Source organism: Sphaerodactylus townsendi, linkage group LG06 (genome assembly GCF_021028975.2).
Source record: "Sphaerodactylus townsendi isolate TG3544 linkage group LG06, MPM_Stown_v2.3, whole genome shotgun sequence".
NCBI classification, from domain to species: domain Eukaryota; kingdom Metazoa; phylum Chordata; class Lepidosauria; order Squamata; family Sphaerodactylidae; genus Sphaerodactylus; species Sphaerodactylus townsendi.
The window spans coordinates 121,177,821-121,193,565 of NC_059430.1; the positions used below are offsets into that span (position 1 = coordinate 121,177,821).

General features: G+C 44.7%; 1 pseudogene; it reads right to left on the minus strand.

Moving 5' to 3' along the window:
* Positions 1-363: 363 nt before the first annotated feature.
* LOC125435483 lies at positions 364-9,419 on the minus strand (annotated as a pseudogene).
* Positions 9,420-15,745: the final 6,326 nt, after the last annotated feature.

Sequence of the window (15,745 nt, forward strand, 5' to 3'; positions counted from 1 at the left end):
TGCCACTTTGCTGCAAAGAGAAACACATTGTGTCATGCCTATCGATGCAAACAAAACATTAGGAGCTAAAACTACTAGACCATGGCCACACAACCTTGACATTTCACAGTAGCCAGTTTATTCCAGCTATGAAAGCTTTCCACGATACATAGAATACTTTCTTTCTGTGTTACCAGAAAGTTCAATTATCATTGGTATCAGTTAAACGAAAAATCAGCTTTTCCTCTAAAAGGCAAATCCCGGCTCCTTTTTCTATCTTGTATGAGTTCTGGCCCTGTGCACAATTCACAACTTCTTCACCTGGGACTCTTTTTCCAAATCAGCATCTTGGATCTTGATGTGAGGATATCGGAATTGTCAAGGTTAGAAAGCAGCTTCGCTTGCCCAGTTCTCCGCATCTTCCACAATATCGCTTCAGGAAGTTAGTAAGTAAGTAGTATGTGAGTGATGAAGGAACCAATGCACCCCGAACAAGAGAGCCCAGAATTGAATTACGCCAGAAATCCAAGACTAACTCAATTATGGTCCAAGACTTGCGAAGCAAAAGCAAGGAGCCGGGACAAGAGACCAACTACAAGTGTGGGAGTAAACACTCATTACGAAGCCATTGGGGACTTTTTGATAGCGGATTTCAGCACTTGGAAATCTTTGCCCATCACTTTTGCAACTCGGCCGGAGAGGACTCTTCATCCCAAGCCAAAGAACTTTGTAGAAGAAAAAGCGATGCTCCTAGCAAGATGCCAACATCAGAGACCAAAGAAGAGCCCAGGGACAGGAATTGCCCAACAGCACTGGGATACAATAGCGAAATTTCAGGATAAGTTTCTCCATGGCAGCCTTTTTCTTTTTTAGAATTTCTCTTGAGAAAACGGGCATCGCCTGGATTAAAGCGTGTCTCTTGAGATCATCCAGGTCATTTTCCAAGGCCTCTTGCAGCCTGGAGAAATCATACATATCCAGATCTCGTCTAGAGATGAAAGGGAAAACCCTGGGGTTAGATTCTCTGCTACCTCCTGTGTATCTGAAGTTATCACAGCAATCTTTTAGGTATCTTCTGAAGGGATCTTTCCATACTGAACTTTGGGTTCCTAATTTCAGCAATCATACTACAGTGTCCATTTGGGAGGGCAGAAAATAAAATTTCTTTTTCATTTTGCTTAATTTCTATGAGGCCAGGAGGGCGTCTCATTTCTCCAGTAAAAGCGTTGAAAGCTTAACTTTCCAATCATGAAGAAATCATACTGGCTAAAATTGACCTTCTCTAGGTAGTCCTTTGCTCTAAATTCAGGTGTGCCAATCCCTGGCAGATCCCATATGTTTACATTTGGAAATAAAGGATGTGGATAGGCTTCACACTCTGTTGTTGTTTGTGTTATCCCCGTCTTTGCGGCCCCGTCTTCATAATCAGTCATGCCTCGCAGTGCATTGACAAGGGATGATTTGCCAGCACCAGACACTCCTGTGATGGCAATGTCAAGCTTGACATTTTGCAACGCATCCAATTCTTGACGTATTTCCTCGGTCACTTCTTCGAGGTTTCTTTGCATCAGAGCATCCTTCAGCTTTGAAAGGTCAATTTTTAACATCTTTTGAAGGAGGATGAAACGGATTCCACTTCCTTTGGATGTGTTGGTTGATCTAAGAAACAAAAAGAAGCATATAATTTATTTTGGAAGCTTTAGGAACATACCACCTTCACCTATCTATTAAAGGAGTACTCGAGACCACTTACAGAGAGGGGTTTTTTAAGACATGGACGAGAATGCCATCTTGATAAACCTAAGAACAGCCAACAGCAAGATGAGGTACAAGTCACATAGTAGGATAGATGTCAATTTGTAAAGAACACCTACGAATCTAGCAACGATAGCAACCATCAGCTCTTATCAGAGAAGTCACCAGAATAGGGACCATATTGGGAGAACAATCCAATGCAACCACCAGAGGTTCTTCAAAAGCAAATAGATTTTTATAAATCTAAGGTAGGTCTATAGAGATCACATGATTGTTGACATATTCTGCATAATGTGGACATGCATCGGAAGCCACTCCTCGCCCTGCACTGCCTTTGCGTTGGGGGTTCTTTGTTTTGATGTAAGGGAGGGTGGGGTGCCAGATTGCACGCTGCATGGCTTGCGCAGCTTGCCTGATCCCACTTCCAGGTCGCTCCCCCATGCAAGCCAAGAATGAAGGTTGCCATTTTGGGGTTCTTTTACCCCATTAAATGTGATATTTATATTCCTTATATCAATATTATGCAGGCTATTACTCTTCTGTTTGCTATTTTAGGGAAATCCCTCTGAGTGGGGGAAGATGCCCCAACACACATATATGCATGTACGTATATGTAAACCTGGCTTGGGTGGAAACAGTAGAAAGCTACATTAATTTGGATCAAATATTTCCTCCCGTGCCTTCACCCAATTAAAAAAAGCTGGACAATACTTTTAAGTGTAGATATAAGTATATTATAGCAATTTTTATATAGACAGACAGACAATTAATTGCCGTAATATACTTATATCTTTATTTAAAGTATTATGCAGCTTTTTTTTTAACTTGGGAAAAGACACCAGAAGAAATAGTTGATCCAAACTCCTGTAGCTTTCTACTCACTCCATCCAAGCTAGCTTTGCATTTTTTTAAATACACTTCTTATTCATATTCAAAGAAAATCAAATCGAAAACTGTTCAAACCCAACATACTTGTCATCTCTCTTCTTTTCTGGCAGCGCAGCTGGTCTTAAAACATATCTCCTCAGAGTCTCGATTTCATTCCTCAAGGTCCTCTCCAGGAGGGGGAAATCGTACTTATCCGGGTACCAACTGGCGATGAGGAAAATCTCTGGAGAAGAAATACCAGCCTGCACCAAATTACTAAGGCAGTCTTTCCGGACTTTTTGAATGGTTGCTTCCTCACTGAAGTCTTGGTCCAGTTTTTCATTCTTAATACTGACATCCATCTTGGAACGGACGTAGTAGAACCGCTTCTTCATTTTTTGAACTGCATGGGACAACTGGATGTCGTAGACAGTGAAGCGATGAGCAGCGACGATGATGAAGAAATCATATCGGCTGTAATTGACCCTTTCTAGGTATTCCTCAGCTTTAAAATTAGGTGTCCCAATCCCTGGGAGGTCCCATATTGTTACGTCTGGAAAAGCAGGGTGTGGGTAACTCGTTGGCTCTTTTGTTCCTTCTATCACATCCGTTTTGGCTGCCTTTTCATCAAAATCTGACAGGCCCCGCAGGGCGTTGACAAGGGATGATTTACCAGCTCCTGTCACTCCTGTGATGGCAATGTCAAGGGTGGCTTTTCCTGACACCGTCAAATCTGGGGGGCTTCCGTCTTCCCTGCCTGTCTTCTCCTTAGAATCACTTCCTGCAGCTGGTGTTGAATTTTTCCCACCCATGGCACTCCTTGGTGATTCAGCTGACCTGAAAAATAAATACAAATACTGCCATTGTCAATTCCTGCTACATAAATTTTATTTATGACAATATGGATTCAACTGTTGGGGATGGGATAAGGGGATCAGTTTTCTTCAGGCATTCCTCCCTGGGTAGAAAAATGGACCCTTATCTGATTTATTGCCTCTTTACAATGTGTATTTATAAAGAAGAAGAAGAAGAAGAAGAAGAAGAAGGAGAAGGAGAAGGAGAAGGAGAAGGAGAAGGAGGAGGAGGAGTTTGGATTTATATCCCTCCTTTCTCTCCTGTAGGAGACTCAAAGGAGCTTACAATCTCCTTGCCCTTCCCCCCTCACAACAAACACCTTGTGAGGTGGGTGGGGTTGAGAGAGCTCCGAGAAGCTGTGACTAGCCCAAGGTCACCCAGCTGGTGCGTATGGGAGTGTACAGCCTAATCTGAATTCCTCAGATAAGCCTCCACAACTCAAGCGGCAGAGCTGGGAATCAAACCCGGTTCCTCCAGATCAGAGTGCACCTGCTCTTAGTCACTGCTCTTAGCCACTACGCCACTGCTGCTCCTATAAACTATTTATACCCTGCTTTTCCAAAAGAAACTTCCATCCAATGCAATTTACCCTAGGACAATCTGATCAGAAGAAATGATTTATTGTAGTAAGATAAGAACAGGTTATACAGAAACAAACCTAAAAGGTCATCCCAAAAGGAGAAAATAACATCCCCACCACCACCCAACCAGTGTGCATGAACATTAAAAAAAATGCAGACAGCCTTGGGACAACTTTCTGGAGTTCCACCACCAAAAAGGCCCTGTCTGTTTATTGCTTGTAGTCAAGAAACTCTGAGGGCAACCTGAATAAGTAGGATGCTTATGATGGAACTGTTCCATGTGGTAGCAACACAGTTTTCAGGATTTTGCTTCTTTGGCCCCTTACATCAGAAAACAAAGACAATTTCCTGATAAAGAGAAAGTCCAGAGCTAACAGTGCCAGAAACTAATACTGCAATGTTAATGTACTGACAGATATACTTTTCAAACAGAGTAGGTATTACAAAACACCAGTTTGCATTTGTTATCACAATCTGCTGGCTTCTTTTGATGCTGAACTTAGGATGTGTTCTGGTACTGTCCATTAAAGATGAGACAGACAGTGAGCACTGATTTGACACACTGTCAGTTACTTCCTTTTGCAAAGGTAAAATTCTCTGTCCTAACATGGTTCTTATCACTGGTAGGGTTGCCAACTATGGCTTGGGAAATTCCAGGCAGTGCCTGTAGAGGAAAAATTATGACAGGGATTTTGTTTGGAATCAATGCCTTACCATAGAGCAGTGATGGCGAACCTTTAGAGACCGCGTGCCAGGGGCGGAGCGAGGGGAAACTGCGCCCAGGGCGTACGTGCACCCTGCGCCCCTGCCACGCCCTCATCTACCGCCATCCTGCTCTGGAATTGCCCCAAACACCTCCGCCATGCCCTCGCAGGGGCGTGCACCCAGTGTCGCGCATCCCTCGTCCCCTTGGTGCTATGCCACTGCCAAGTGCCCAAAGAGGCAACGGCACGCATGCCCACAAAGAGGGCTCTGAGTGCCACCTCTGGCACGCGTGCCATAGGTTCGCCACCACTGCCATAGAAGTTGCCCTCAAAAGTTGGCTTACCATAGAATTTGCCCTCAAAAGTTGACATTTCATCCAGAACTGATCTTTGTCGCCTGGAGTTATCAACTGTGGGGCCAGGAAAACTCCAAGCACCACGTCGGAGCTGGTAACTAGTAACAAGGGATGTTTTCTGCATTTCTGCATTCTGTGTTTTCTAACCCCATAATGCTGTGAAACCAAGGTTTCCAACCTCCAGGTGGTGGCTGGAGATCTCCTTCGAGTCAAGGGGGACTTTATGGCAGTATGCACAATTACAGTTTCTCCCCTCCTTAAACCCCAACCTCCTGAGATTCCACTCCCAAATCAGAAGTGGGATCCAGCAGGTTCTCACCAGTTCCCGAGAGTGGGTTACTAATTATTTGGGTGTGCCGAGAGGGGGTTAATAATTGGGTCCGCTTTCCCTTCTCCATGCCCTCGCCTCCCCGAGAGGCACACTGCCTTTGAACGTGAAGGTTCCATATAGCAATTGCGACTAATCATGTAACTCCCTGAACTGGGTTAATCCCTTTTAGGTACTGCAATTCATTGATTCTCAGCCTTTCGTACCTTTTATCCCACCAGTCTCTATCAAAGAACCTGTGTGTTTCACCATTGCTGTGTTCAGATTTGTGAGTTGGGGCATTTTCTATAATCTGATGATGATTTAGAAATGATCTGGTGCAAAAAAAAATTTGGGGGGTCGTGGTGGGGTGGCTGCCCATGGGGGGGGCCATCCAACTCAGGTTTTGCCCAGGGCTCAGGTTTGCCTAGATACGCCTCTGCCCCCTTTGCTGAGGGGGAGCTGGCGAGGGAATCTGTTACTAAAATTTTTGGATCCCACCACTGCCCCAAATCACCAGATATTTTCCAAACCAGAGTGGGCAACCTCACTGCAAGAATTTCCTCCATTGCCCTTGCCAGAAAGAAACAATCTTATGAACTGGGTTAACATAAAATTTTAAGACACATTTTTTCCCTTTATTATTTTTCCCGGCACCCAGCTTCAGAATAAATTTGGAAGCAGGTTCAACAGCAGTTAATCCTAATAAGGATGCTATGCTGGAGTCCTTTCTAATTTCATTACTTTGTTTCTTCTTCTGCAGATTTGGTATGTAAACTGGGAGAAGAATCTGATCCCCATAATGGTCCCTATATGGTTTTAATGGAAGGGTTAACCCAACGTTTTTGAGCCCGTGGCCACCTTTGGAATTCTAACGCAGTATGAGGGCTGCAGCCACAAAATGGCTGCCAGAAAATAGCTGCCTGAGGAGGGTGAGTCAGTCACAAAATGGCTGCCGCAGCTTAACCGAAGATTCCTGTGTTGTGGTGGCAGCTGCTGCCGAAGCAATTATTTTAAAAACTCTGCACAGCCAATCAAATCTCCAACGGCCAATCTCCAATGACCAATCACCTAGCCTCAACCACTTTCTTAAAACACTTGGTGGGTACCAGGAAAGGTATTTGCAGACACCATGGCAAGAGTTGCCAACCTCCAGGCGGTGGCTGGAGAATTCCCATTATTATGACTGCTCTCAGAGTTCAATTCACCTGGAGAAAATGGACGTTTTGGGTTCTATGTCAGATGGGTTCTATGGTATTATACCTGACTGAAGTTCTGCCCTTCCCCAAAGTTTGCCCCCCCTCAGGATCCATCTCCAAAATCTTCAGGCATTTCCAGACGCAGACCTGGCATTGGGACCAGGTTGGAGACCCTAATCTTAATGAGCTTCTTCCCATTATGCATATCCTGGCAAACGTGGTGAGGGGAAGGGGGTGACTTTAAATGTGCCAGCGATTCTGGTTGTTCATGCCAAAAGCACAAAGCCCTTTGATTTTCAAAAGAATACCTGCTTGAGTGGTGTTGATAGTCAGTAACTAGGAGCGGTAAGAAATGCTCTTATGCTTTGTTGAAACTGAATCTTGCCTATAGCAGACAGCCCGGCTGTGAACCTATAGGCCAGTGATGGCGAACCTATGGCACGGGTGCCAGAGGTGGCACTCAGAGCCCTCTTTGTGGGCACACGCTAACAGTCGCCCCCGCCACCCCCACACACATCTAGGCTGGCCTGGGCCGCTGGGCTCGATTATTAGCATTAAACCTAAGACCTAGCTTTGGGGAAGCAGTGTAGGTAACCCTGTTAAGCGCTGTTAAACCCCACTGATTTTCATGCGAAGAACTAAAGCGCGATCCTTTACCTGGGAGCAAGCTCTGTTGCTGGCAATGGGGCTTGCTTCTGAGTAAACCCTCCTAGGGTCATGATTCACTCGTTGGAAGAGAGTTGCACGGTTGCTTCAAAGCAAAGCCACCGACTACCACCAAGCTTACTCCCGAGTAACACACGCCTCGGCGCCAACTGTTTTTTCTGAACTAAAACCTCAGTATTCAGGTTAAATTGCTGTGTTGGCACTTTGCAATAAATAAGTGGGTTTTGGGTTGCAATTTGGGCACTCGGTCTCGAAAAGGTTCGCCCTCACTGCTATAGGCAGATCTGAACGGCTGCTGGATTTATTGCCAGAAAGGAAGAAAAGGACCGGCCATTACTTGCTTCTTTGTCCTTTCAGCCCCCGATGAAATCTGTTTTGCCCCAACACTGGATGTACAACTTTTTAAAAGGGGGGGGGGGGATATAAAAGTACACACCCTCATATATTGTATACATATTTTTCTTTTATATATATATATATGCATATATTCAATGTGTATAATCAACAACTCTTTGCAATGACAGAATACCGGCAATTATGTTGACCTCTATGAACTGTTAATGAACAATTACATTTTCTTCGATGCATAGTGTTTGAATGTTCCCTCAGCCCCTCTGCACATATAACAACGCAACTCGAGGAGAAGTTGTTCAGCCTGGCCTTTTCGTGGGGATTTTAAAAAATATAGCACACATAATTTGGAAATGGGGAACAGAAACAGAAACACCCAACACCTCACGCTCCTTCACGACCTGATAAAGTGCAGCCTAAGAGAAGGCTGGTAAATAGGCTGCTGGAAGCTAAAATGACTAAACTGAAGCTACTGTAGTTTAGTCAGTGGAAAATAATGCTGGGGAACGTTGAAGACAGTTGCAAAAGAGGAAGACCCACTAAGCGATGGATTGACTCGAGGAAGGAAGCCGCCGCTCTCAGTTTGCCCGACCTGAGCAAGGCTATTTCAAGGTCCCTGATTTTTAAGTAAGTCGGAAACAACTTGATGACACATGAGACCTGTGAGCAGGCTCTTCTCCAACCCACCCCCCTTCTCCAAGGTGTAAAAAAGTTGCTAAGCATCAGAAATATATATGTATTTATAACAAATTAAAATAATCTACCCTTGTAAAAGACTCATAATAGCCTATCTTATGCACACATTATCACAACTGCAAGACAAAGAAGGGTCCTATAAGATCATTTTTTTGACCTTTAAAAACAGATATGTTTGGGCCAACTGGCCTTAGTGGTCAAAAGTAACACAATAATACAGTGTTTAGCTGTACTAAGTCAGAAGCTACTTGATGACACATAAGACCTGTGAGCAGGCTCTTCTCTAACCCACCCCACTTCTCGAAGGTGTAAAATCAGGCGCTTGGGAGGAGGTCAGGCCGATCAGATGCGTGGCCAGGTTTACTCATGGCCTTTGGCAAAGCCAAGCTCCCAGTATTAAAGAGTGGTGAAGAGCCCACCTTCTCTCCTGCTACCCCATTGGACAGCCGGGTGCTCCACCTGAACAGATCACAAGGCAGGGGAGTGGGAAAAGGGGGGCGCATCTGGCATTCTAAATCATCAGCGGTTACCAGTCCCCAAAACTCTTTCCCCCTGTGAGTGCTTAGATCCTTCCCCAAGTCCCCACTAAACATGCTGCAGCGGCACCCAAATCAGGGGAATTGTGTGCATGCACTGCAGAAGGAGCCATCTTTGCTTGGCAATCAAACCTCCCCCACCCCCTGCCATCCCCTCTTTTCTATCAGCCACCAGGACATCTGCCCCCCACCCTCGCCCTCCTAGATCCAGCCCTGCTTTGCACCCACTCTTAAAAAAACAGAGAGAAATTTTACTATCTGAAACAGTTCTGATCATTAAGCTACAGCCTTCGGCAAAACAGAAATAGCAGAGAGGAGGTTGGATAGCAAAGAGAGACTGGCTTACTGTACCTGATCAAAGTTGGCTTGAGGAGCTGAAGAAACGGCACAGCTTGTAAACTCGCAAGGTGGATGGAAGCTCGGTGTGTCGGCAGGTTCTCCTTCTGCCCTGTAAAAACCTCTTCTGTTTTTTGCTGCGCTTTCTGATAAAGAAAGTCAGCCAGGCAACAAAAGCGAAAGCAAATACGTTTGTTCAATTTCAGCTCCACTTCCTTGTGTGGTCCACCCCTTTCAGGAAACAGTCTGAAGGAATTTACAGTAGCAGTACAGTTTTGAGAGTCTTTTTCAGGTAGGAATTGATCTTCTGGGAAGGGCCAAGATGCATCTCCCAAAGTGATAACTACACAGTCACTGTTCTTTTATTATTTCGTTTGCTTAGGAACCATTTCTCTATTCAAAGGGTGCTTAAAGTTGTTTACAAAGTTAACCCCCTACATCACATCACATCCAATTCCTAAAACCACAGCATTCATGAGAAGCCAGAAAGTGGTGTAAGCAGACAAGGACTTTGTCTTTCTCAGTCCAAAACTAAAGTCCTTCTGGGACAAGTCATTTTAGGAACAATAATTAAACTTTTCCTCCAAGGAGTTCCACACTTCATTTTGTCCCATTGGTGCTGGAAATTTTTTTTTCTTTTCACCTGTCATTTTTTTAAAACACTTTTTAGATGATCTTTGTTCCTGAAATGCTTCTGAGCCGGCTTCTCTTGCAGCACGGACATAGAAGAGAAGAAAAAGAGTTTGGATTCATATCCCCCCTTTCTCTCCTGCAAGGAGACTCAAAGGAGCTTACAATCTCCTTTCCCTTTCCTCCCCCCATAACAAACACCCTGTGAGGTGGGTGGGGCTGAGAGAGTTCCAAAGAACTGTGACTACCCAAGGTCACCTAGCTGGCATGTGATGGAGTGCACAAACTCATCTAGTTCCCCTGATAAACCTCCACAGCTCGTGGCAGATCGGGGAATCAAACCCAATTCTCCAGATTAGAGGGCACCTGTTCTTAACCACTACACCAGACTGGCTCTCCCAGGTAAATAATGTAATGTAATTGTCAGAAAGTTGCATTGTTAAAGAAAAAAGACCTATGACCTACAGCCCTGTACTGCTACCCAACACTGTAAGTATGTTTTGGACTGGCATAGTGCATCCACATCACCCACAGCTGTTATGCTGACAAATAAGACACCGGGGGTTTTGCACACTCAAATAAGTGTGGGGCACAGTCCCACAGCCCATCTTTAGGAGACTGCCTTTCACCAGTTACCCCAGTATCTTATCCCGATGGTTTGTATAACAAGCTTTGAAATACCCAGTAAGCTTGAAATAATCACATCAAATTTGGAGAGGTATGTTTGTCATGGAAACTTCTTTTCAATAACAAATTCTAACACATACTTCTCTCAATAGATTAGCTCCAAAATGTTTGCTCGAGATCAAAAGTACAGACTGATAGGGATAACTGAGGATCCACATTTCCAAGAACCAGCTACCGGTAAGTGTCGGACAAGGGTGTGGGAGACTTGGCTTCCAATGTTCACTCTGCTGTGGAAATTTCCTGGGTGTCTGTGGCAGGACAGCTCTGCCACCCATTAATGCAAGCGTATATTCTCTATTGGCCCTGCTAGTTTGCAGTCTGCTCAGGTAGCTGGGGCAGAAAGCCATGAGTCCATGATCCGTTTATAAACTGGCCACCCTGCCGCATTGCCAACTGGTGCAGCCCTCCCCTTTTCCCCTCAATATGGTCTAGTGGTTAAGAACAGGTAGACTCTAATCTGAAAAACCCAATTTGATTCAGACTCTTATCTGGTAAACTGGATATGTTTTCCTACATTCCTGCTGGGTGAACTTTGGTTACTCACAGTTCTTTGAAACTCTCTCAGTTCCATCTACCTCACAAGGTGTCTGTTGTGGGGAGAGGATCGGAAAGATATAACACACACACACGCACACACAGAAGGGAGACACAGCCATGAACGTGATCTGTGGTGAGGAAGGATCTGTTATCCTTCATTGTCTTTATTTAAAAGTACCCATGGGCAGGTTCCTAATTTGGGGCAGTTCTTGCTTGAGAGATGAACTAATATGGAAGCAAACATAGGATGCATGCAAACAATGAGGAAGCGGGGCAAAATGGCGGCTCAACTAGGGACACTTTGCTGTGCAAATAAAAAACTGTAGGAAAACCTCATTGCAAACAGCCGTGGAGTAGGTAGTGCATGCACAAATGGCCCATATGCACTGGCGTAATGCCCATTGGGCAAGGTGGGCAGCTGCCCAGGGCATCACCTTGTGGGGGGCATCAAAATGCTGGGTTTGTTTTTGGGTATTTTAGTGGTTTTCCATTTTCGGCCTGCAGGGGGCGCAATTTTTAGGCTAGCGGCAGCAAAATTTCAGGGTATCATCAGGAGACTGCCCTTATGCTACTCACCATGTTTGGTGAGGTTTGGTTCAGGGAGTCCAAAGTTATGGACCCCCAAAAGGGGTGCCCCTATCCCCCATTGTTTCCAATGGGAGCTAATAGGAGATGGGGGCCACAGTTTTGAGGGTCCATAACTTTGGCCCCCCTGAACCAAACTGCACCAAACTTGGTGGGTACCATAAGGACAGTTTCCAGATGATACCCTGAAATTTGGGTGCCGATACATCCAAAAGTGTGCCCCCTGCAGGAACATCCCAGAAATTTGCCCAAGAATCTTTGTTCTGCATTGAGTTTTTTGTATTGCTGTCCATGGGGGTTGCAGGCTGGGGGGGGGACATTTCTGAAGACACAGTCTCAAAGCTTTCAGGGTCTCATCAGGAGACTGCCCTGATGATACCCCCAGGTTTGGTGTAGTTTGGTACAGGGGGGCCAAAGTTATGGACCCTCAAAACTGTAGCCCCCATCTCCTATTCGCTCCCATTGGAAACAATGGGGGATGGGGCACCCCCTTTGGGAGTCCATAACTTTGGACTCCTTGAACCAAACCTCATCAGACTTGGGGAGTAGCATAAGGACAGTATCCTGATGATATGCTGAAATTTTAGTGCTGATATGTCTAAAAGTGCACCCCCTGCAGGCACCAATGTCCTGGTGCAAAAAAAGAAATTGGTCGTGGTGGAGTGGAAGCCCGGGGGGGGGGGGGGCATCCAACTCAGGTTTTGCCCAGGGCTACACTTTGCCCAAGGCTGCCTCGTTACGCCCCTGCCCATATGTCCTGTGATCATGTGATCGAGAATTCATGGAGCTAGAAGAAGGGGAAAATGCCTTCCCCCCCCATCCCCCCCCCACAGGTAAAAGGGTGTGGGAGGGAAAGCAGAATCCATCTGAGCCACACCAAGTGAGGAAGCATTTTTCTTAAGGTGAGTTCCTGGGTGACCATGTGACTGTGCGGTTGGCTGAGTGACTCCTGACTTGGCTCACATAACATGAATCTGCCAGGTGCACGGTTAGGCAGCTGCGTTGCTTTAAGTTTTCTTTGCCTGACTTTTTTTTGCTTTAGATTAACATATATATATATTTCCTTGCATTGTTTTCCACCTCTTCAAGCCCACTGCACTAGATTTTTTAAAAAAAAAATTAGAGATCTGTGCTGTTTGGTTGAATTGGCTTGTAATATTTTGTAATCTGCCTTGAATTGAGGCAAGAGAGGCCAGCTATAAATGAGGATGAACATGACAGTTGTTGTAATTGTTTAGCTGTCATTAAGGAGCAAGCTAAGAACAATTCGCAACAATTTGGTGTGAGTCCCACTAGCAATAAGAATTTTTTGAAACAGATCCGAGGAGGATCCTGGAAATGCAGAAACAAAAAAGGGGACTAAATTTAAACCTACAAAACTAGAATTAAGTACCTAAAAGGTCAAGAAATTGTTTAAATACGAAGTTGCTAAGCATCAAAAATATATATGTATTCATAACAAATTAAAATAATTTACCCTTGTCGAAGACTCATAATAGCCTATCTTATGTACACATTATCACAATTGCAAGACAAAGAAGGGTCCTATGAGATCACTTTTTGACCTTTAAAAACAGATATGTTTTGGCCAACTTGCCTTAGTGGTCAAAAGTAACACAATAACACAGTGTTTAGCTACTAGACTACAAATTGCAATTAGAACACTTCTTTATGACTGAGACCAATAGTTGGTAGCCTATTACGGGACTTTTACAAGTATAGATTTTTTAAATTTATAATAAATACATATGGGATTTTGAGATTTAGCAGTTTTATATTTAGTGGCTCCTTGGACAATTTCATGACCTTTCTAGGTACTTAATTTCAAGATCAGGGAAATCACATTCCAGAAGCACAATACGAGAAGACACTCTGTTGCTTAGCCATGCACTTATTGGAAACTGTTACAAGCTGTGCTAGGAAGTGATGCTATAGCCTTGACTTCATTATCCCTAATTCTGGGCAAACAAGTGCAACCAACATACTAGTAACGAAACTGCTTGTCCATGAAACATGTGTGATCCAGAATTTCCTGTCTATTTGTGACTAACCTGTGACTCACCTATGACGATATTGCATGTGAGAATACCTAAGCCTTCCTTGCCTGAATTTAGACTGGATACACAAAGAGCAGCAACATTCTCCTTTACTTATTTGAGATTCACCTAGCCTGACCTGTTTTGAGACTGCATGTAGCAAGTCTAGGAAGTGTTCCTAGGGTTTGTAAGAATGTTTTTGTCTTGCCTTTTAATTGTTCTGGTTCATTGTGTGGCTTGTATGTCTGATGCACTTTAACTTACTTTAGGGATCCTTACACTGCACACAAACCCCTTTTTACACTTCCACCTGGTGAGTTACAGAACGGTTAGACTGGCATAGACTACTGGGGAGAGACCCAGCTGAAAAACCACTTTGCCAGACACAGCTTTTCAACCACCCTTTTTCCCAAAGGCTCTGCAAATCCTTCTTAGCGGAGAGGACACAGGTGTTAGTGTGGGACAGGAACAGGCCTTAATATGTACTCCCTCCCTCCAAACCAGGAGCATGCACCATTCACTTGAATAGGAAGATATCTTTATTAATGAACATCAAAGAATCGTATTATGATCAAAATGCAAAATCCAAATTTCTTCCATCGGCCACAGATGATCTATGGTAAAGCAACTTGTCGCAGACTTCAGGTTACTTTGTTAAGAGCAAGCAAAGTGAGATCGCAAGAACACACAATTAGCTAGTATGCAGTTTTTGAATTAAAATATTGGTTTGAATTTTGCCATGCCTACAATTCTTCAAAAGCCCTAATTAGCTATTTGGAAACTCAGGTGAGGGGGGGGGAGTCACAGATGGGGTTGCTCCTCCAAGCTGGGAAATTGCTGGAGGGGGTGGGCGAGGGGAGTCTGGAGAGGGCAAGGTTTGGCAAGGAAAGGGAACTCAGAGGCAGAGGCGTAGCTGGGCCAAACTGTGCCCGGTGTGCATTCTATATTTTTCACCTCCCATGCCCCCCCTGCAGCACCCCCCCTTCCCCCCTTCCCAGACTTACCTTAGTTCCTTTCCTTTTTCAGAACTTTTTCAGGCTGCAAAAGGCCTGTTCTCAGTAAAAACGGCCTGATGGGAATTATAGTTCCCAGGAGACCTTGTGAGCCCCAAGGTCTCCTGGGAACTGTAGTTCCTCAGGCCGTTTACTGAGGCTGGCTGCTAACCTAAGACCTGAAAAAATTCTGAAAAAGAAAAGGAACAAAACAAAATGAGGAAAGAGAGGCAGATGGAAGTACCACGCGAGCACCATGGGGGGAAGGGGGAGGGGCCTGGGGGTGATTTTTCACACACACCAGGTGTGCACATGGTGCCCCCCCTGTCCCCTTGTAGATTCGCCACTGCTCAGAGGGCTATAATGCCTTAGAGTCTACATTCCAAAGCAGCCATTTCCTCCAAGGGAACTGATCTCTGTACAATGAGAAAAAGATGCGTTAATTCTGGAACCATGTAAACTGGATTGGGGAGGGGCTGTTGCAGGGTTTGCAGGTTGTGTGGCTGTGGTCTGGTTGTTTTTTTCCACTGTGCCGCAAAGAGAAACACTTCTTATTGTGACATGCCTATAGATGTGAGCAAAATATTAGGGGCTAAAAGTATTTGACCAGTGCCAAACAGCCCTGAAACCCAACAACCAGTTTATTCCAGCTGTGAAAGCTTTACACAATACATAGAATATTTTTTTTCTGTGTTAACTGGAATATTCAATTATCATTGGTGTCAGTTAAAAGAAAAATCAGCTTTTCCTCTAAAAGGCAAATCCCAGCTCCTTTATCTATCTTGTATGAGTTCTAGCCCTGTGCACAATTCACGCCTTCTTCACCTGGGATTCTTTTTCCAAATCAACTATCTTGGATCTTGATGTGAGGATATCGGAATTGTCAAGGCTCAACAGCCTTTGCTCGGATCTTCTCCGCATCTTCCACCATGTCCTTCAGGAAGTTAGTAAGTACATAGTATGTGGTGATGAAGGAACCAATGCCCCCGAACAGAGAGCCCAGTATGGGTACGACACCCAAGACCAATTCAATTATGATCACAGTTGCAACAAGCGAAGACCGGGACAAGAGACCAACTACAAGTTTGGG